The 23,369-nt window shown below is 32.3% G+C and overlaps 1 protein-coding gene across 8 annotated transcripts in view; it reads left to right on the forward strand.

The window, feature by feature from the left end:
- Positions 1–23,369, forward strand: part of slit2 (slit homolog 2 (Drosophila)) — a 273,310-nt gene that overhangs the window by 44,315 nt on the left and 205,626 nt on the right. The gene's annotated exons all lie outside the window — the stretch shown is intronic.

The raw sequence follows: 23,369 nt of genomic DNA on the forward strand, positions 1-23,369 counted from the left end.
CAAGTTGATTGTTTGAGAAATAGCTGGAAGCTTTTTAAAGTTATGTTAATAACATGTTTTACCTGAAGAAAAAGGTAATGGGGGAGGAGATAATAACATTGTAATCTGTGAGAGCTAGTGTTTCTTTAATTTTCACTTTCTTCCTTTAGCAGGAAAGGTACTTTTAATTGCCTAATTGAATAAAACTGGGAAAAAAGAATCTCTTTACTCAAAAATCAAAGAGAACAGTAGCAAGAGTTTGCCACTGCTTTGAGCTCAGCACCTGGATAACTAAATTGTCTTGTAACCACAAAACACTACCCTCTTGACATTTTGCTTGTTGAAACAAAACAGAAAGGTACACATTTTGTTAAGTTCAAAAGGTTAATAGTTAAGCAGTTTTAAAGGCCCCTTGTACATTTTGAAAATGTATATTTTCCAATATCCAGTTGAGAATTTTACACATGCTATTACCCTTACAAATTAAAAGGTATTATTATTGATAAATATTTTAGTATGTTGTTAGTTAGAATCACTGAAAAATTGACTATGAATCCAGAATATTCTATAACATTCTAAAGATATATAAAAACAAGTCTTTGGTTTACAGCATTTTTTTTTACTATTATGTACCTTTTACATTCACATGTATAATGCATTTTCTATATTACGTATTATGCGGTTTCTCTAAAATTTCATTCATTTTTTTTTAGAAAATGAAATATGTGATTTTAAATCTATATTTTGTGCATTATATATATATATATATATATATATATATATATATATATATATATATATATATATATATATATATATATGCAGTATTAATATTTTATATATGAACTTTTCTTATTCATCATACCTTTATTTCTGAAGAGTGCAGCCTGGCTACTTCTAAGTGTGCCTTGTAATTTCAACAGAAAAACTTTTGCGCTTTAATATGCTAAATATACTTTAATTAAAGAAAAAAAAATGTATGCAGCACAAATATTTAATATACTCATAATATTGCTTTTTTGATAATCTTCTTCTTACGAAAAATTCTATGTGAAATTTTATTGGTTTCTTTAAATTCTTGCATTATTCTGATTAAATGCAGCACTTTTGATATGAAATCATGTCAGGCTTAGCAAGTTTGTCTCTGAGGTTCCTGATTTTAATTATTGTTCTAAGAATGAATTGTTGTATGTTCTGTTTCTTTCTTCAATACATCATTGTATTTTCTCCAGTACATTTAAGAGAAGGAAAGCTCAAAGAGAAATAAATGGACTCACAGATATTACATAAAAGTGTACATTGCAAGGACACATTTTGCTGAAACAGCAGTGCTGGTCCATATTGCTTAAATGAGCCATGCAAGCTTAACCTGATGTACTTAAAAACTTCAAAAGTACTTAACCAGAAAAAGAGACGCGTTTCATTTGTCTGACATATTAATAGTAAAAAAAAATAAAATTATAGATTCAGGATTTGCTTCTAAATCAAGAAGATTAATACCGTTATATGAATGGAGCTAGTACTTACAGAACCATTGGCATTTTTTGTCTGTTTTCCAGGTTATTATAAAAATCCAAACGAATTCTTGTTTTCTAATAATACTTTCATTATACAGAAATCAAAAAGTAAATTAAGTAGTATTGGTTGTATATCTTCAGGTTGGTATTGTTGTTAGTTAAATAGCAAACCCATAAATGTGTTTGGTTTCTTTTATTAATCCCAGGGTTTCCATGAAACCTTGAAAACAGAGAAAACCTTAAAATTAACAAAATGATTTTCCAGGCAAATAAAACCCCTGGAAATTGAGAATAAAGTCGAATATACTGGAATACGTCTAGGAATTATTGAATCAGTAACGTAAAGCTAGTTGTTTTGTGTGCATTTCAGTTGATGCAGCAAAATATTTTGGAAGATTATGTGGGTAAATCTAAAACAATGTATTATGTGTTGACAGGTGGGTGGGAGAGAAGAGTCAATGTGCGTCCTGCATGACTCCACTTAATTAACTTCATGACACTCCCACTTAGAGACACGCCTACTTCCAGTAAAGAGGTGATATAGTTGCATTACTCAGAAGCTGGTTTATTTCTGTTATGGTATAATACACTGATTAGACAAAGTTTTACTAACTTCTTACAAAGAATTTATTTTTCTGTCGTTTGTGAATTAAGATTAAAAAAATGCATTTTATCACTCTTTTTTCAACAGTGGGATATAACCTTGTAATAGTGTTATTAATATATAATTATACGCTTTTGAGAATCATTGAATATTTTTCAAGGGTTTTTTGAGGTTAAGCAACATGTATCAGAAGATATGTAAGTTGCTATGTGATAATGAATAGCTATTTTTTGTTTAGTATAGAGCCTCTCCAATATATTGTTTTGTGTGAAAGTACATAGTTTTATATGATAAGCAGATATATTATCATAGTTACTCATATATTACATTTTTTGCTGTAGTAAACATACAGCAGAAACATGGAAGGCATGTCCTCAAAAAGCAAAAGCTTTGCTTTTTTAAATTGGGCGTAGTGTGTGTGCATTTAATTCTATATAGTCAGTATGTTGCAGTGGTTATCTTAATAGCAAACTCATTGGGCATCTGAATCAAAGAGCTCATTCTCTCCAGAACTATTTAACAGTTAATGTTAGCCAAGTTTATATGACAGATATAGGGCTGCAACAAACTTTTGAAACCTTAATTTAAGAATACAATTATTTAGAAGCAAATATTTGGTAACTTGAATAATCTCCAATTATACCCTGGCCATATTATAGTGGGAGAATATTGTGTTTTTATTGTCAGCTAGGTTTACACGCATATTATATCAGACTTGCACTGATTTGTTACTCATATATTCTCAGGTTGGCATTTAACGTTGTAGGCCTGAGGTGGGTGAACATGTACAAGAGAAACACAGAGATAGAGACAGCATCTGTGGAGGAAGAGAAGGAAATAGAGAAAACTCACACACAATGTATTGAGGCAGTAAGAACGGAAAAGTACAGCAGTTGGCAAGGATATTTCACAGTTCAGAAACGATTTAATGCATTACCATTGTTGAACATTAAGGGAAGCAAAAATATAAATTAACAAAAAAACACTAAACTTAAACTTAAAACCTGAGATGTTTGCAGGTTATGTTTGCTACCTAAGAAACCTCACAATATATACTCAGCTGAGCAGGTCTTCTGCCCACCCCATAAACCTCTGTAGGAAGCATTTGACATTGATCTACAAAAAACCTTGTGGTGCAGTTGGTAAAGAAAAATACGATTCACCTCATTAGACGTTCGCAACAGAATGCATTGTATTGCCATCCACTGGAGTGAAAAATGCATGCATGTTATTTGTACTTGCCTTACAAAATGCAGTCCAGTTTACGATGCACTGTAAAAATTGACAGCTCGAGCCACGATTTTGTTAGCATTTTTAATGAAATTCATATAATTCAATTGAAGACAAAAACTGAAAACCTTTTTCTATTAAAGAATGTTCTTTGAATGGTTTTTTAATTTTTAAAAGTTTGAAATCTTTAATTTCTATACTTGTGCATGATTACTCTCCACAAATTTAACAGTATAGTTAAGTACAGACAGTTTTTTTAACAAATTACATTTTGTTAAATATTTAGGCTTTGAAGGAAAAGTGTTCTGAAATTAACATTTCTTTGTAAAGAGAGTAAATTGTCCTGAATTAATTTGCTATAGTGAAATCAATAACTGATTGGCTTTAGAGAACTAGTCTAATATACAGTATATATACTCTATATATGCTTGCATTGCCAAACAAACAACAGAATCTCTGCACTTTATAGATTACTTCTTTTATTCTTTATTTTTTCTTAATTTTAGCTCTCTATCATAAGATTTTGAACCTTGAGAAGTTTTTAAAAATAATACATATCTTTTTACCATTCTACAGTTTATTGCAAACTCAAGTGAGAAAATAGGCAGAAAAAGGAATTTGTCAAGACATAATTTAAATTTAAATTTCATCAAATGAAACTAAAATGATTATTTATGTGTTTCTATAATAGCATCTTAACTTTTTCATGCATATGATGCTATTTAAATAAAGTAAACTGGTAAATTCCTCTTTGTCTTGTTCTTTTGCTTACATCATCTGTGAAAAAGTGGCACTTCTGAGATGACGTGCATTTATAATACCAGAACTGCTTCATACAGTAGGTACAGAATAAAGAGTCTTATCCACAGAGTCATCAGAAATGATTTTAAAATACTGTTTAACTTCTCTTCAAAATCCATTGATTTTAGCTTTATCTCAAACTTTTCATTATAGCTCACACATAAAGAGTGAATTTTAAAAGGTGCCCACAAATGTAACCAGTTGGTGTGAAAGTGAGTTACTCTCATATTCTTTCATAGACAGCAGTGCACAAGTAGACATCGAGCAGAAGAGTTTTAAGGTTTTACATTGTAAGACTTGTGAATTTTAAGTTCAAATTAGAAAAAAATAACATTTTTATGTGGTGAAAGTGGGAGCTGTGGAAAAAAATATTAAATGTATTAATTCCCAATGGGATCAACAAAGTATCTACACATTTATTTAGAAAAAAAATGAGCAAGGTAAATGAATGTGTCAATGTCTTAAATTTGAAGTATACAGAAAGCTCAACCCTTGCATTTATAAGGGAATTGAGAGAGTAGTTTTTAGTTTTTAAATATTGCATACCAGGTGCAAAAAGTTACCAATTCAATGCCGAGAGCATTTTGTCAGGCAGAGTTCTGACACCTGTGAAGTAGGGCAAATGACCATTCCTCAGACTTACATTCTTGTTATATTACTCTGCTGTCACATGACCTGAAAGTGCTCTCAACTCCTAGTCAACCTCCTTAGGATAGGCTGCCTCTTATCTGTATCCATTTCCTTACTTCCCTTTCCTTTCTATGGTGTCTCACTTGTGATATCTGCCTGAAAAGGATGCAAAACTGGATTGGTAGTGACCCAAGGTCCCAACTGCCTTTCTAAGTGTTTACCTAATGCTCCTAGCTTGCTTTGGAAATGAAGGCAAAGTGTGTTGTGACGTAATCTCACATACAGGTTCTGATGCAAACAGTAGACAGGATATTATTGTTGCCATGGAAGCGGCCAGTACAATTGTCAGTGGTGAAATGTCAAGGCACAAATCCACTAGTCATCTTGTCACTATTTATGGTAGAGCATAATGTTATTTAATTTAGATGAAAATAGATTATACTTGGTTTTCTCCATAACTCCCTTCACTTTAAGCAGTTAGTTTTCAATGGTGGTTTATCTTTTCCCCATGGTTGTGGCATATTATGTAGAACTGACATTAACCACTTAATTTACTACAGGCCATTTTATATTAACCCTCTTTTGTTAATGAGACTTGCCAATGGTATTTTGTTATAGCAATTATGGATGTGTATCAAGTATCTTAACTTTTTCAAGGTATAAGGTAGGCAACAGATTGTGAAAGCACACACATTTACTCTCTGATATTCTTAGCTGGCGTTTTTTTTATTCCTACCTCAGCTTCTGCTTGTTTTGCTTTTGGAATATAGGAGAGAGACTCTCAGTATTTTTCTGTGAACCCACATAAAATTACTTCTGTTAAACTTTATGTATCATTCACAACATTCAAAAAAGTTTTATTTATTAAAGTTTGTATCTCAGAACATTTGCCGTGGTGGGACCCTTCACCAGTTGCCACTTCTGTGTCTCAATTTGTAAGAGTCCAGGAAAGTAGAAGACTGACATGCTAAAGCTGTTCTTTTTAACTCTTATAAGTCCAAAACAGTATATAATCTTTCTGTTCTTCTATTTAACCTAATACAAGCATTACCATTGTGCTAACAGTTTTGATTAGAATTTATTGTAGCATTGCACTGTTGATGATTGTTGTAACCAATATTTAATTTTGTTAGTCTTGAAAAGAAAACAAAGGGTTTTGACGAGGTGACGACTGCACAATTAATGGCTTAAACCAAAGAGCAGTCAAAGGGGCAGACATTGGTTGTAACAAAAGGTTAAAAAGGCCGACAAACAAAACCAAATATCAGAATTCATAGTCAAAAATTAAGGAAAAGGTTCTCTCCATAATAAAATATTCCTTTACCTGTTTAACTAAATTGATAGTTTGATGCAACAAGAAAGGGTTCAATTTTCATCCAAAGCTTGAAACACACAGAAGTATAAGCTGCCATCCTAAATAATGTAATGGTGACGATCACATGCCTAGCAACAGCACGTTTGCTGACAACAATTTGGCATCTATCGTGATGATAAACCTGTTTACAAAATGGCACAGTGTTGATGTCACCAAAGCAATGTGAAATTTATTAAACTACCTTAAAATACAATACTTTTGTGTAAATGGTATCAAAAGATAAATAAACATATTGCAAGCCATTTATGACAATGACCGGTAATTGTCTTTATTTGACCTTGTATAATAATTGACAAGGAATTTGTACAAAAATTATACTTGATTACAACTGTGTTTAAACATATAGGAACATATTTTAGACATACATAAGTTCTATTTTGATTATATAAAGCAGAACAGAAATTATTACTTTTCTAGGCAAAATATCCACAAGAAATATAAAGTGCAAGTGAATCTAGTATTTTTCTTTAAGTATTATAACACATTCAGTCAGAGGCATATGATGCAAGTGTTTAATAATATTTGTAACCAACAGCCTAGATAAAAAACAATAAAGTGCATAAAATAGCTCTATATCTTGTCACATGTGTTAATGTGCCTCTTTTTGGATCAGGTAATAGTATCTTAACACAAAAATGGTGAAATCAGTATATATTGTTATAACCACATAAATTGTGTTAGATTTTGCATGGAAGAGAATGAAGGTCTAACAAATTTGTAATGAATGCTCTGATCTGTTCAAATCCGGCTAGAAAATGTATTTATTATATACTATAACAGTCATATTGTACTTAAATTAACACATTGAAAAATCCAATCCAAATCATTCCAATGCAAATTACATGTTAAGCAAGCAGATGTTTAGCAGATACAGTATGTATTTATTTTCTTAAAAATAAAGCAATATATGTTTCACAAAAAACAAGAGGAGGAATTAGAAATTTAGACTATTTACTACTGCAGTGGGCTGGCGCCCTGCCCGGGGATTTGTTCCTGCCTTGCGCCCTGTGTTGGCTGGGATTGGCTCCAGCAGACCCCTGTGACCCTTTGTTAGGATATAGCGGGTTGGATATTGACTGACTGACTGATTGACTATTTACTATTAAAAGAGGAATAGTGATAAAGTTAGTGACTCATTGACCTTCTTGTTTCATTAATGAAATGATTTCCACAATATGAATGGTTTGCAATGTAGAACCTTTCCCATAAAAAAGATTGATAAAGATACTTTAATTTGGTTATTTTCAAAGACAAACTGCTGGCAAATAGAAAAGTAAAAATTTTGGATGTTTTTATGACAATTTTTCTGATTTGCCAAGCATGGGAATAAACTCTGATTTAATTATCACTGAGAAAATAAACTTGTGGCATAACAGTTTGACTGTCTGTGGTGGTAAACATTTTTGTACCTGGCTAGCTATATTAATTTAATTGTTGACAAAAGTTACAGACTAGAGACTTCCTGTTTATGTATTGATATTTTTACTCCTAAAATAATGCAATTTGTTTACACTTGTACAAAATGAACCACTGCAGTTTAAGTTGTGTTTCTCAATCTGGATGCACTTCTGCTCCACCATATTTATCTATGTTTTGCTAATGACCTCTCCTCCTAGTGGTTTTGGCTAGATGGCCTTCGGGAACATCTTATAAAAGCAATTTAGAAATCCAAATTAAAATGGTTGGCCTTTTTAAGGAAAAGGGAGCGGTGTTAGTATTTTACAGCTGTTCCTGAACATTTGTGCAGAGAAGAATGGGTATGAACATCTTCTATGAAGGCACTTTGTTTGGTTTAATTACTCATAAACATATGTAAACACATTGCAATCTTGTATTTTTTATCTTATTTCAAATCATAATCTGTATAAACAGGAGTAAAAGAAATTATTAGCATATTCAATCTTTTCATTCAGTATTAATACCTCATACCATTCTTAAGAGCTTGGTGATGTGCACCAACAGCTGCCACAGAGAATTGTGTCTGCTTCCTCTGTTATCTGTGCTGTCTCCTGAGACCATGTTTTGCACTACCATCTGCAGTCACTTGACCTTATTTTATGTAGCAGACAAAATGGCTTGTGGTAGGTGGCTGATCAGATTTATGCCTTCACATGAATCTTCATTAAAATAATTCACTTTTAATTTCCAAACTGTCTTCTGGTCAAAACCATTACATATAAAGTAAGAAATTATATTTTAATGATTATATAATGGAGGAATAAATGAAATAAAACTAATAATGGAAGCAAATATATTGTACATGATATGTTATTTAAAATGCAAGCTCTCTTTGTACATTTTTGTGTTTCTTAAACTACATTGATATTCTAGGGCTTTAGTTTATTATAAAAGATGTGCACAAGAACATTGTTTAAAAACTTCAACATACTCCTTGCCAATTTTAAGTGTTGTCTGCATAATGTAGATGTTAACACCTTAATAACTTCCAAAATAATTTGGTAGATAATGTATCATTTAAATTAAAATTAAAGTAAAGCTTCCCATTTTGCTTAGGTTTTTTAATGGAACCTTTCATCTGATAATTAAAGTCTCCTGATACTATAAAAGCATCTAATATCTACTTATCTGTTAAATATATTTAAAAAATTGCAAAGGGAATTTTGCAAATGGAATCCTCATAATAATTCAGTTTTTAATAGCAAATGTTAATGGCTAAATTTCTGCAGTCCTTATAAGCACTGAAAAAAAATTATTTTTTGAGGAATTCAGAGGAACATGTAGTGAAGCGTCTCCCCAAATTTAATAAATATCTGAAAATGCTTTAGTAGTAAATAGTAAATGAGAACAAAAGTAAAGATGTCATGGCAATGGCTATTCATAATTGTGCAGTATTAAAATGAAAAGTCATCTGCATATTTTTAGCTTGGCATGAACCTCAAGAATTGATATGTTGATACTGGAAAAAATAAAACAAATATAAATAAGTGCATTACTTTTATAGTAAATTGTAAATTGCCATTATTTACTGTATACTAATTTATTTTACACATACTGCTTGTATTTTATGTATTCATAGCCTACAGTTAACGGAGAGTATCAACTCATTATATTCATTTGCCTGTCTACTCGTTTCAGTGTCTTTCATAATGTTGGCTTATAGTATCAGTGTGTGGACACTTGTTCAAAACTCTCACTACTAAAGATATGTTTTCTAATTTTTATCTTTAACAGCATATTTTTTTCTTTCCAATATTAATCTGTGCCTCTTAATATGCAATTGTAACTAGTCATTATAATATAAATCACTAAACATTCATGTTTATATTTAATTAATTTAGTTAAACGCAGTGAGAAGGATACTTTCCAATGTCATCGTTGAAATACTGAACATTTTGTAATTGGTACATGATAATTTACAGGGACAAACACACTATTGTACATTTTCTTAGTTTCATAGTATGTTTTATAAATCAATAATGTTAAGCGTTTTCATAAAGCTTTGGAGTAAGTGGGTCTGGACATGCCATAATTTTTGTAAAAGAAAAAATACAAACATTTTTAATGCAGGTAGAGTATATGCTCAGATTGGAGCACTAACACATTGTGCATTCATTTCACCCATGACATGGCATTCATGAATATGAGTTTAATTTTACATTACTATCAGGTCTCTCACATTTATATAAACTAGCTTTAGCTGTTGGGAAAGCATTACTCTTTCTCAGTTCTTATCTTTTTTCCTGAAAAAGATAACTTATGAGTGATGGCACAACATGGACAGGAATTTAACACAACCAAAAATATTTAAGAAAGTATTTTATTTCCCCGTGCTGTGTAATTTGCACATTATAGCTTTCATATTGTCGGCTTTATTGCATTTGAAGTTTCAGTATAGACTGAACGAGTGGCATCTGCTGAAGGCTGGATAGTGTTTTCTTGTTAATTTATGAATTAATTTTATTATTATTAATATTTTGATTATGGTTACTTGATTTGTTACTCAACAATTACAATGTTTCTTTTTTACTATGCATGCTGATAAAACTGTAGCCATTATTACATTTTAAATTTGTTTATATCATAATTATAGTTACTACAAAGTAAATTAGATAGGTCGGCGACAAACATGTAGAGTAGGTAGGAAATTATTACTTAGAATTCATTTATTGACAATAATGATTTAAATAGAAATGGCATGCAGTAAAGTCATTTTCTAATGCATGAGGATTGTGTTTTAAAGTGAATCTAAAAAAAGTGCATTTGGGCATCATTTATTATCAAGTGCAATTTATTCTCAACTGAGTCACTGAACATTCAAACGAACATAGCGGATATGCTGATATTGATAATTTAAATTTAAATGTATATATTTTCTTTGTGAGCAGCTTTATTTACTTTGAAGTTCCATGTTTGTTTTCGTGAATAAGGCTTTAAAATGTTCTCAGGCTCATTAGCTAGTGTTTTGCTACTTAATATGATTTTGAATGCTCAACATTTTATAGCTATCTAATTTTCATTTCCATGTACTTTTTACTAATACCTGTACTAATATTTAAAGCTGGTATTATATGCATGTTTTGTAGAAAACAAAATCTACATCTTAAGCCTCTGTATTTACAAAATATTTGAGTTTTACCAATGTTTCTCCATTTAAAGGTTGGTATTTAAAGAATATTAATATTGATGAAATTATAGTTGGTCAAATTAAAGCAGGCTAAGAGACGTGTGTTATCTATTTTTCCTCTTGCACTTGTTTGCACTTGAAAGCATAGACACTATATATTTTAAAACTTTTACTTGCAATAGTTACTAAACCGTGTCACAAACATAATGTGACAGAGATTAAAGTCAAAAGTCACTCTTTTTGTTGACCTTACTCCAATAAAGAATATTATATTACATTTCATTATTGTTTATTGGCTTTTTTTGGCAATTTTCCTCAGTAAATAGCAGGTTCTGCTCCACATTTAATATGGTTGATGGCTTTAACTTCAAGTATTCTTGAGATCTTTTGTAAGATATTTATCCTGTAAATGTTAAACTGGCTAAAAGAATGTTTTGTTTTGTAAGGACAGGTAAGTCTTTGAAATTTTAATCATAGTCATCATTTATCTAGTCAAAAGGTCATCTTGTATGAAATAATTTACTGTATTTTGACCAGATAAAGTATTGTGCCTAAAGCTCTATTGTCTTTGCAATCATTCAAAAATTGTTTTTCAGCATATTTTACTCTTTGACCTCTTTGAAGGTAATGTCAATAACAGTAAGATGGCATTGGATTTTGTTCCGTTTTGCATTAACTGCTTTGTGAAACCATTTGTACTTGGTTCAGCTGTGAGTTTGTGCTGGCAACAGTGATTTGCAGATAATTATTGTTTTGTGTTTTGGTCACAGCTGTGGTAATTAACAGCCTGAAATGTTAAAAAAATTGTTGGAACAAAGCTGAAAGTAAACATATCTAATATCACTTTTTGAAGGACACTGCAGCCCCTTTTTTATGGAATGTCAAATAAATATGAGCAATGCGTTCCACTGACAAGAGCTGTAGAAACACTTCTAATAAATAGTCTCCGTCTAATTACCTGCTTAAAGTGGATTTACATTGGTAAAACATTTTTTCGATTATTTGAACATACTTCTTCAATGGGCTTGCCGTTTTCCCCTGTTCTCACAAAACTAGAGGGATTTGGGGACTGCCAGTAGCAGGTGTTAAGTTTATATCCTTTCCTTCAGCCTTCTTGCTTCTGGCACCGAAGTAAATTTTGCACTCAGCTGTTCATTTTGTTTTATTATTTTTACTTTGAACAGTGAATGTGTGCAGGATTGCTTCATGAGGTCATTTCTAATAAGGCTCTTAAAAGTTGGCAATATATGGAGGTTTCGCACCCAGAGCATTAGGATAATGACATTGTTTGTCATAACAGCGTACTTTTCGTGCCGACATTACTATGGAATTAATCATAGCTAAAAGCAGGCTGCACTTTAAAAGTGTTAAGCATCTGCAAATTGCTTCTTTTCATGTGGAAGAAGGATACTTTCCTTTAAATTACTTTTTTATGTGATTTTCATTTCTTGCCTGTTTTTTGTCTTTACACATTGAGTTCAGTATATTGTTGAAAGAAGTACTTACAAAGTCATTGTTTTTCCTTTATGTAGTTTACTGAAGTTTATATGATGTCACTGACATCACCAAAAATACCCGGGTTACACAAAAAATTACTGGTCTAGTATAACATATATGCTGTTCATAACACTATTTAGACGCCTGCTTTTTCAGTTGTGAAAGAAAGTTGTTTGAGTGGTTCAAAATGATAATGACCATCTTGATGTATAGTTAATGCTTTTTAGATTGATAGTTTTTGTTACTATTGCTGACAGACAAAGACATTCAATACTAATTGTGTATTAAAAGACCTAAATACTGTTCAGGCTAAGATATCACAGTTAATTATATAATGCAGTGAAATAGAGTAAGTGGGAGATTTATCACTGGAGGTGGCAAAGTTTAGTTCTTATTTGTATTTCCAGTATTATGTAGGAGTTTGTTTTATTTCTAGTTTATTTTCAGTCTAGTCCGAAAGTTTTAGAAGTGTGTGGTTATGATTGTTGCCTATAAAAAGTGTTGAAATAATCACAACTGATAAGTCATTACACTTTCAACAGTCAGAAACACGTCTTCATAAAGGAGTGTGCATTAGAACTGAAAAAGCACTAGAAGCTAAAATAATCAGGATTACATGTTGTCATCTCATCATGAAAGTGGTCCTGTCAAACCTCCTCTCTTGTTTATTCGGCTAAATAGTAGGCTCATCAACTGTGCTGTTCAAGCGATGTCAGAAAGAATTGGCATCAATAAATACAGATGCATATGCTGTGGCTACAGATGAGGACCTGGTAATTTGCAAACTTTAACATGAAGTGCTTGATGTCTTACAATGTGCTTTTGAAACAACAGCCAAGGGATGATTATTAGGAATTTGTCTCTCTTGTGTCTCGGCATACACAAAGGCAGTGAGTCATTTTGAGCTCCAGGTCTGACACATCATGCCAGGTGGATCGAAAAAGGAAATGATTCCCTTTTATTGCTCTGTTCAGATGACTGCTTGTGAATCCAAGATTATCACAGATTTTGCTTTGTCTGTCAGTCTTGTTTTGTCAATAGTGGAACGAAGAACCACCCGAGCTCCTCTCAATGACACTGAATTTTTATTAGCTTTTAAGACTTACCCAAACCAGGCTGTTGCCAGTAATGCATATGCATATTTTCAAGGCAACTTTGGTTTTTGTCTGACAAAACTAGAAACAAGATTTGATTCACAGGCCTAGAAAGTGCAATAATTTCTGGTTATAGTGGAAAAAGAGGCATATCTGGGGTTGTATTGCTTATTGGGAAAAAGTTGTAAATAGTATTTGAATAACATGGTAGACCAAGGGAGCTACAATTCTATCATGCTACTATCTATCATGTATTCATGGTTTACCATGTTGCCTTGGTGAAAATCTAAGAGCAAACCAACTTTCAGGCCTTTTTTTACAAAATCACTTGGACTCACCTAGAAGCAAAGTCTGAAAGTAGGTACCTACTATTTTTCCTGCTGTACAAAGGACTCATATTGGATGATGTTAATGTATTGCCTTCACAAAGTTTGGTTCAATAAGTTGAGTCAGTCTTAGAAAACTAAACTGTTTTATTTTCCATTAAGGTTCAAATGTTTTTACACTGTTGCTGTTTCTGAGGTGTGTGTTTGTGTATATGTGGGTGTATTTGGGCTTGCATTGCGTTATTTTTAAAGAACCGTTTTTTTTTTTTATAAAGTGTGTGTGCCCACTGTTAAATACATATGCATGCAAAATCCATACCCTACAAAGGCTTGTTAAACAAAAAATGAATTTTGAAAGTATTAATAAATAAAAAATCAGTGTGAAATGTGTTCATTATTGAATTTCTCAGATGCTGTAATGTCAGGCCCAAAAGCAAGTTTAGTTTTCCCCCAACATGCAGTTCAACAGGTCAATCCTTTAGAATCCCATAATATTTCTGATCATATAATACCAAGTTTAGAATGTATTTTCTCCCCATGAATATATAGGCTTTTCCCAGGTTAATGCAGTATGCTCACATATCCCAGAGACATACTGTACATGCTAGATTAACTGGCAAGTCTAAACTGGCCCAGTGTGAGTGATTGCGAGTGTGAGCATGTGTGTACATTGTGGTGAAGTGGCATCCCATTTAGGGCAGGCTATATATAGGAATAAATTGCTTAAGCAAATGAATGGATGAACAAATGATTGTAATATCTAGTGTAATGCTATAATAACTTAGATGTTTTATTTTAATTCTTATTCTAAATCTGTGGGTGTAAGGATATTAATGCATAACTAAGGCCCATTTAGAGAAACACAGGTGACTGCTGCTTCATGAGGCTGCTGTGTACAGTAGTTGGAAAACTGAATAAAACACATCTGTTCATGGCTAAACAATATACTCCTCTACCAGTGAGTGCCAGTTTCCATTCTTTCTAATATGTATACACAAAAACTACTCAGCATTTTAGTTGTGTTGTTAACTTAATAGATTGTTTTCTTTAAAACAAACACCTGTACCTAAAGCAATTTTTTTTTCATCCACACTTGCAGTAAGTTAGTCTTTTTTTCTGTCCAATGTATCACGGGTGCTCATGTATTGATTATTTTTATTGATGATATTGTTTTGTTTTTTGAAGTTGTAATGTTGGATCACACGCTACTTAGCATAAAATTGGATGTCACAGACCATTTTGTCTTTCCTGGTCCTTTGTGACTTTATCCAGTTCAGCTTGTATACTTGACTTTGGCAAATGAGGTATATATTTTCACATGCATATCTTCATGGGAATTTTTCAGGGCATTCCTGAGTTGCCAAGTAATATCCTGTTTTATGCAAAAAATGGAGCAAAACACTAGGAGAATGTTTAAATCAACATTCTTCATCCTAAATCTTCAAGGGAAATATACATGAGTACCCACCTCCTTTTTTCCACAAAAATGTTGAATAATTTCAACTTAGTACAACACATGGATACAAGGGAAGTTTTCAGTCTTATTATTAAATATCACAGTTCTGTGTGAATTAACAAAAACATGAAAAAAATATAGTATCTATGTAACATTGTGCTCATAACAATTTATTAATAGTAATATTAAGTAATAATGTCAAGGCCACATTTCCTTTATTTTCTGGAGCTTTAAAATCTACACAGAGTCCATTGCTGAGCATACCTGCATATGTTCAGTCATATAGGAACAATTTAGAGTAAGTAATTCCTGTTGGGTGGTTGGTTTCAGCCCGAGGAAAACTCACACAGACACGTGCATACTCAACACACACAGTGAGCGCATGTTACACCTTGCCACCACAGATAGTATTTGTGTAATAAAATAAAGTATGTTACAGTTGTAACTAGTACTTTTCTTGCCAAAGAGAATGTTCATTCCTCCATTTCATGTCGCATCATACTTCTTGCTGCCTGAAAATGTAGGCTTTGATGTGAGGGCATATTCTTAAAAGTAACGGTTCTTTAATGACACTTTACATTAAAGGATTGTGTGGTTCCTTATAGAACCTTTGCTAGACAAAGAACCATTTCATTCTGGGAAAGGTTCTTGCATGTTAAATTAATTTGTTTGACTTTGAACAGGTTCTTAATATGTGGATAAAACAGAAATGTTTAATGTATACTAGGCTACTTAGCATGATACTAACGGATGAAGAAGACTTGAAATTAGGATGTTAGGAGTCCTTTTAAAATTATAAATCATTGGTATTTTACAAATCTGCTATTATCTACTCATGGTTGTTTATGGAGCCAGTTATTTTTCTAAATATCTAAAGGATCTTTCTACATCATTCATGTGGATGGTTCTTTTGGGAGCCACAAGTGGTTCGCCTTTGGCATCCTTCTGTAGAACAATTTTCACATTGTTATTTTTAAAAGTGAAGATGATTTTTTCTTGCAACTTGTAACAGTTAGGCAGGCATTTGACTGTTTTTCTGATGTTTGTTATTTTGTGTTTGTGCAGCAGCCCTTTAACTGATTTAACTGTAGTAGTTTTTAACGGCATTGTATACTACATTCATGTTTTTTGTTCCATGATTTACTGCAGTTTGCCATGATCCAAAGCATCCATGATTGTAAGACAATGAGAAACCAATTCAGTCAGTCTATTGACTATGAGTATGAATATGCAACTTGTTTCAGGTTCCTCTGATCATTTGTGTGATGAAGGAATATTTGATTTTTGTCTTTTTTACTTTTCAGTGGTGTCTGCAAGTACATGCTTTAACACCTTGCCATTAATAAAACAGGCTACAGCATTGGGTTTGCATTTTTTAAAATAATTAAGCCGCAGAAAGGCAATATAATATTCACTCAAAAAATGCTTAAAATCCACAATTTATTGTAATATGTTTTAATAATGAAGACTGCATTTTGCCTTATTTTTATACATTTAGACATTATGCACAACTGAGGTATTTATATTTGAAAAACTAACAGATATACAGTAGTTTAAAAAGGTTTTAATGTTGTATTGTGATAAAGATCAAAGACAGCATAACTGCTTACTTTCTTTTTTGTTTGCCACCTGCATGCAATTAACAGCTTCTTTTTAAGATCATTTTTAAATTGTGTCAAGAGTGGATATGCAAAGCAAATACACAACTGATGGTTCTTCAGGATGATGTGTTACTCACAACCTGGTGTTTATTGTCTCAGTTTTCTTCCCTCTTTTTACCTAGGATTAATACACTTTATTGTCTTCACAAAGACATGTCTTGTGTGCTAAAGTTTGTTCAAAAGTTACATAGCTACTGGTAAATATCTGAGCATGCTATAAAAGAACATGTTGCCACATTTAAAAAAATGAGTTGAAAATGAGTTGCATCAGTGGGCTAGAGGAGAAGTGTTATTAGGTGATTTTATACATTTTAAGCATTCCTTTGCAGATTGTAATCTACTTTATTGTATTGTTCAGCCTCAACAGGTCTGTGAATGACTAGAGAGTAATTCCCGCATCCAGACAAGAACTTGTAAATTAAACTGAATGTTTTTTATAATACATTTAAAGCCTTTATTTTTATTATTGGCTTAATCAATTAAATAATTTGAGGTGGTATCAAGAAATAAAGTACCCAAGAAATTATTACTCCTCTGTTTTTTATGTTTTTCTTACTGTTTTTAAGCAGCTGGTTATCCCAACAAATACATTCTCGTTTACATAAGAGCAGACAAGTTAAGAAAAGTAAAGAGGGTATTTTGACAAGAGTTTCTTTCATGTTTTTTCTCTAACAATTGTTTTATCTAAAATTATTGATCTTTAGAACTAGGGCGGTATCAACTATTTTCAAAAATCATTTTTAAATAACAATATTTGAACTGGGTTAAATTAAAGGTGCAATGGCTCTGTGAAAAAAGTTTAAACAATTCACAAAATGTGAGGTGTGTACAAAGCAATAAAAGTAACCATAAAATGTTAATAAAATAATTGGCTTTTTGTAGAATTAGTTAAGGGTGATCTGTTTTCTGTGCAGAGTCTGTATTTTACCCCTGTATTCAGGTAGGGTCTATTAGTAGCAGACTGGTACTCCTTGTTGAGCTCGCTTTGCATCTTTTGGCAGCCTGTGGCAAAGAATTGGATTACAGGGTATTACAGGGTATGACTATAGATATCCAAATTACTATAAAAAAAGCATATTTATCCTCCAAATTCCAGTTTAAGCCAACACTTCAGCCAGGAATTTATCTCCGCATTTTAAAGTTGTTTTGCTTCATATTCAAGTTCCAGTTGCCATCACAATTTATTTGTGACGTTCTTCATAAGAACATTACCAGCAGGTTTAAAATACAGTAAGCATACAATGATTACTTTGAAAGTATTTTGCTTAGGTTCCCACCCTAATTGCTGTTAGGTATTGATATTTGGTTTATTGTAAAGGAATTTGTGTGGTAAACTGTCAACAAATATAGGACTGCATGTGGAAGTTAAATATTGCTATTTTTAAAATTAAACTTCTAACTTGCTGCTTTCACACAAGGTCAGGAGTGCTATTGCGAAAGAGCCTTGACGTGTTTAAAAAATTGTTCAAATCAGGAAAATTCAACAAAGCTTCACTTACAATATTTAAATGGGCAAAAATGCTGTTCATACATATTAAACATTCATTTTTTACTGGGTTCTTGTTAGCAGAATATTAATTCAAATTTAGTGTTTTAACAAAAATGCTTTATCAAGGTGTTTGTCTTTAATACAAATGTTTCTTAATAACAGAAATAATGCAAGGTAATAGTCACATTATAGCATCTGTGAATTTGCCTCTTTAGAAAACTAAGTACTGGCATTTCATGTACCTTTCTGAAATTTTTACCATAAGATAGTCTGAAGAGCTTTCGGCGACTCGTTTACCAAGAGCTGATAGGGACTAAATATTTTTTTTTCAAATATGAAATGGACTTTTTCTGCAGCATTTTGTACTTTTGATGAAAAAAAAAATGAATCCATCCATTTATCCATCTTTGCATTTTCAGACTTTGTTAACAGAGTTTAAGATTCACAGGAGACAAGGGCCATCCTGACAGCATTAGGTACAGGCTGGGATCACTGGCTAGGACACCAGCCCATCATATTGCACACTCACACACCCATATTTTAAATTGTTTTCTCAGCTCAGAAGTATTTTCATTACATTTAAAATGTGTTTTGATACACGCTTTTTAAAAAGATTAGTGGGGCTTTCCCTCTTTTTCCTAACATATTTAATCCAAAATAGAATATGACTGATGCAAAATATGATGTAATCCCTCCAGACTGAAAATCAAAAACATTAATTAATTTCAAAGGCATTTATGTAATTGCTTATTATTACTCTTTCTTTTTTGACTTCAAGAATAACACTAATCTAAAGGTTTTGAGTTACTTCAATAGAAGAGTGATATCAAAAAGATAACAGATAAAAAGGATGAAATTTAAATTCAATTTATAATGAAATGTATCCAGAAATGAATGAAAAGGGCATTTATAGCTATACAAAAATAACACACAAATCCTCTAAATGCTGTGAAAAAAAAAAGTAAAATGTCTGCAGTAACTGAAGCAGCAAATTATTTTTAAATTACTCTTATTATGATAAATAATACATTATGACAGAATAATCACAACACACTTGGCTAGCAATTGCAAGGATATGAAATCCTCACTCCAAACGCTGAACACAGACTGCTACATTATGTTCGAGACCTATTGTCTTTCCAAACAGGTGGTTTTACAGATTCATTTTAAATGGTCTGCTCAGTGAATTCTGTCATCAACTGCCCAGGGAGGTAAAATTGCGTTCTCTTGTTAGTTTTTCCCTGGAGTGGTTTTCATGCTGTAGGAGAATGAGAGGAGTCTATAGGAATCTGGCTAAAAGAGAGCGAGAGAGAGAAAAATACTTTTGTTTTCTACTTTAAACCTGTCTCCTTCTGTTCCTGAAGACAATGTGGCTGTCACTAATGGGAGATCTGATTTCTGAAAAAGCAGTAATACTGTACATGAATCCCAAAAATATTTATTGTTTAAATGACAACAGTTACCAACATAATTAATTACTGAGACTTTATCTGTATGTAATTCCTTTATAAAAGAGTCATCTGCAGAATATGCTGTATATTATTTAATTAGATATTAATTTTTCTTTCTTTTCTAAGCAAAATGGAGTCAGGACGATGTAACAGCTGGTATGCATGCAATTTTTATGGTTTCTTCATTTCATATAAGTAAATGAAATAAATACATGCATACATACATACTGTAAATAAATAATTAGTAAAGGGCTTAATTATATTGTGTTCTGGTCATCATTTAGGCAATGAAAAAGTTCATTTTTTGCAGGATGAATCGAAATGTCAATATTACAAGCATAGTTTAGATAAAAATGGTTCAGAGATAACAAAAGATAGCATGGTAGCTGAACCTTAAACAACACTGTGGCTGCTGAAGCTTGCAGTCACCTTTAAACACTTTCACACATTGAATTGACATTTTAAACCATGAAGGGTCTTGCAGACATCAATCGCCGGCAGTAATGTTTGGAATGTAAGACATTTTAACTAGTGTAGAAGATGTTTCCCTCATGACAGAGGCTTTCTATTACTTGAAAGTCATGGTTTTTGCTATTTGAAAAAAAAAGAGGAGGCAGAAACACTTTTCACATGTCATCACGTTGTAGTTAAGCTCACTACTCAGCAGAGCCTACCCATTTGTCTGATCAACTAGAACACATCCGAATCATATTACGAGAACATTTTTATTCCTCTTCAGCATTTGCTAAGTGTGAGTGAAAGAGATGTGCTGGAAGCTATTTGATGATATGCACTGAAATAATGTTGTACTGGAAATCAGGATTGAGATATTTACCAAGGGAAAAAAAATGTGATTTTATCATATATGGAAGAAATGTAGAAAGCTCAAGTACTCATGGTCAGATGCACATTTATTTTGTGCTTGTTACTTTTCTTTTTTAAAAATAAAGTAGTATTTTTTTTTCTTCATTTGCCTTGCAAGTATTGTACTTTGTGGTCAATGAGCCCGCATCAGGAAATCTTTTTTCACCCTCTAGACAATTTTGACATTTGAGCAAGACTTGCAGGATTAAAGGTGCTCTGGTGAGCACTAACTGTACGCTCTCCTCACAACCTGACAACCCTTATCAGGGACTGGAGACTGATTGAATGCCCAGGGCACATTAAACATATACGACAGGCACAGTCATGTGTGTGACCCAAGAAGCTTTTTGTAACTTCTAATTGCTTAGGAGATTTTCATTCTGGCTTTCAGCAGTTTGAAACAACTAAGATGGAACAGCTACAGTAAGAAGATATTACATTTCACAATGTCTGTTTTTGAAAGGATTTTTAGTTAATCTAGTAGAATTAAAGAAATATAGCTTGGAATATTTACAAGTTTGCATAGTGTGTTCACACAACAAGGATATTAACAGTTGCTGGTGATTATTTAATTTTTTATTTATTTATTGTCTGACGGAGAAGTTAGACTTTTCAACACCTTCAATGTTTTATTTTTATTATTGAAATTTGCAACTCATCATTGAGGTTACTGTACTTTCTTTGCGAACATAAAAGGTCTATCCGCATTCACACTAGGTGTATAATGGATTTTTTAAGCATTTTATTAGCAACTTCACAAGAACATAAGATATATTCCTAATGACAGGTGTGACTCTTAATCTGATGCAATAGCATTTCTTGTGGTAAAGTGCCCATTAAATCATTTTTTTGAAGACCTCTCCCATCCTACCACACTAAAAAGGACAAACAAGACAATGCGACCAGGCCATGAAAACTGATCAGGGACAAGTGGATTGGTTTCACTGTAAAGCAAGTGATTTAGGCAATTTGTGCCCTTTAACAGCTTTCTCAACTTACCTGCACATGACACAGATCTATTTCGGTTGTGTTTCATCCTTGTTTTGTGTCATGTTTAAGTCCGCCTTTGTCATTATTTTTGCAAGTAACTGAATCACACTGCCTATTATTAGTGTCAGGTTATTACTGATAGCGTCAACAAAGGTTATTAGATAAACTATATTTAAATTTAGTTATGTGTAATTTTAAACCTTTTAGCTGGATAGATCAATATTTTAAATGGGTCTGTATTGACTGACTTTTTAACACTACAAGTATAACTCATTCTTACGTTTCTAAAATGTTTTTTCACTTACAAGTCACAGAATCATGCAAAAGGCTGGAGCTATCCCTACACATGTCACTAATTTCATTGTCCAGAGCCTACCCAGCCAGCATTGGATGTAAGAGTTAATTCAGCATGGTTTTGTTGTCCATTATACTGTAGAAGACAATTACAGTTCAACTCATGTTTGCCATTGTTAATTTTGAGTTGCCAGTCAAATTAACATGTTTGTCTTTGTAATGTGAGCGGAAAACTGGAGTATCTGGTACTGGATAGACGCACAGTAAGATCAGGGTTAAACTCAGAATCCTATAGCTGTGAGTCAGCAGTGTTTGCCACTGTGGTAGTATACCAAATTATCTGACTTTTAGAAAAAAATTACATTCTAATTATTTCTCTAGGCTATCTTCAAACAAAACTGAAATTCAAAAAGATAGATAATGGAATGGGTTCCCTAAACATGATTCCAAAGGTGAATCGAAATTGCTCCATAAAAATTCCTATAGAATGATGCTTCATACTGACAATTGAAGGATGCTAGCACCACTGTGCTACTCAAGTTGGTAAAAACTGATGGATTTTCACGCTTTAAATGTTGGTTGTTCATTAAATATTTGCAAACAAATATCAATAAACAGGTTTTTTTTAAAAAATAACATACAAACGTATACCTTATAAGCAAATGATATTTTACGTTAATTTGATTTAAGTTCTGTTTTTTTTTTAATTTATATTATAGTGGCCAGACCTTATTATAGATGGTTAAAAGTGGAGTATTTAAATTTTTAATTCTCAGGTTTAAGTATGTTAGGTTGGTCATATCATTCATGTGCTTTAGTTTTGTTTAATCCGTCAAATTCATTACTTTTCTATCTACAGCTTAGTAGAGAGGTATAAACTTCAGAATAATATAAATTGAAGAAATTAAAGTTTAGTGCTTTTGAATGGGAGATGGTAGGTTTTGGATTTGTTTTTATTTAGTGTACCACAATGAAGTTTAACTATTATTACTGAACTAATTTTTTAAAAGACATTCAGTTAATTATCAAACAATATAAAAAAAATGATTTGTGATGCTACAGAGCATATTGTAATGAAACATGGAATCCAAGAGGGTCTTGCTGACCTCTCTAATTTTTTGCCTGAAATTGTTGATACCGGTAGTTGTTAACTTATGGCTGCGATCAGGTTCTGACAGACCGGTCATAAGTAGATCCAGACTTAAGACAGACCGGTATGTGTATTCAAATCTGACCTCATGAATAGTACTGTATAGTAAGTCCTTAAGTCATATTGTTTGTTTTATATCCTTTTTCATCATCATTCTTAATGCATTGTGTAACAGCTTCACAAATTCTTTCTTTGTCTGTGTCATGTTATGTAATGTGTTCGCTTCTTCCAGTGTTCATTGTCTTAAATGCAAGAGGAAGAATTGTACTGACAGTTTATACCAAGTGACACATCCTGAGTCACAACACAGAAGCTTCGGAGGTTAACCTGATTTAAAGCCAGAGCACAGCAGTACAGTGCGTATGGTGAGAGAAGG

The sequence above is a fragment of the Polypterus senegalus genome, chromosome 4 (assembly GCF_016835505.1).
Source record: "Polypterus senegalus isolate Bchr_013 chromosome 4, ASM1683550v1, whole genome shotgun sequence".
Classification (NCBI taxonomy): Eukaryota; Metazoa; Chordata; class Cladistia; order Polypteriformes; family Polypteridae; genus Polypterus; species Polypterus senegalus.